Genomic DNA, 816 nt, shown 5'->3' on the forward strand with positions numbered 1-816 from the left:
TGTATCCCCCTTGTCGGGTGTAATTGGAAGCATTGATCAGCCCCGGCCGGCAGCGTTTAAGGCATCGATTGGTGGAACCTTCCCGCTAATTGAAGCATTTGTCATCGCCTCGTTTAGGGGCGTCCAGCCGGGGGCTGCCCCGCGTGGGACAGCCGCTATTCACACCCCCAGGACGCGTGTGCCCCCCCCTCCCATCCCCACGTATGCACACATCGGTATGACACACACACGTGCTGATGCACACGCGTGTCGCCATCGGAAATGGGGGGGAAGAAAACTCTCAAGGTGCAACGCGGCGTTTGGAATGGGCTCTTTGCACACCCCCAGCTGCTGTCCCCTCATTTGGCAAAACTCTGTGGCTCGTTAGGCCACAACGAGCAGCTTTTATCACGGTGTGCTCTAAACACGAGAGGAGGCCGAGGAAGGAGCCCTGTGATGCATGCAATGTCACGCACACGCGTGTCCCTGTGATGCACACACACCCCTGTGCACAAACGTGTCCCCTTGCACATGCATTTCTTTGCACACCTGCCCCTACGATGAATGAACCCCTGTGCACACACCCCACATCCTAGTGCACACACATCCCTATGATGCACGCAACCTCATGCACACACATGTCCCCATGGTGCACACACATCTCCGCATACACACGTGTCCCTTTGCACATGCATTTCTTTGCACACCTGCCCCTGTGGTGCACATACAGCCCTGTGCACACACATTCTACTCTCATGCACACATGTCCCTTTGATGCACACAACCTCATGCACATGCAAGTCGTTGTGATGCACACACACCCCTGTGCACAAACAC

This window comes from Numida meleagris, unplaced genomic scaffold, assembly GCF_002078875.1.
Source record: "Numida meleagris isolate 19003 breed g44 Domestic line unplaced genomic scaffold, NumMel1.0 unplaced_Scaffold296, whole genome shotgun sequence".
Classification (NCBI taxonomy): Eukaryota; Metazoa; Chordata; class Aves; order Galliformes; family Numididae; genus Numida; species Numida meleagris.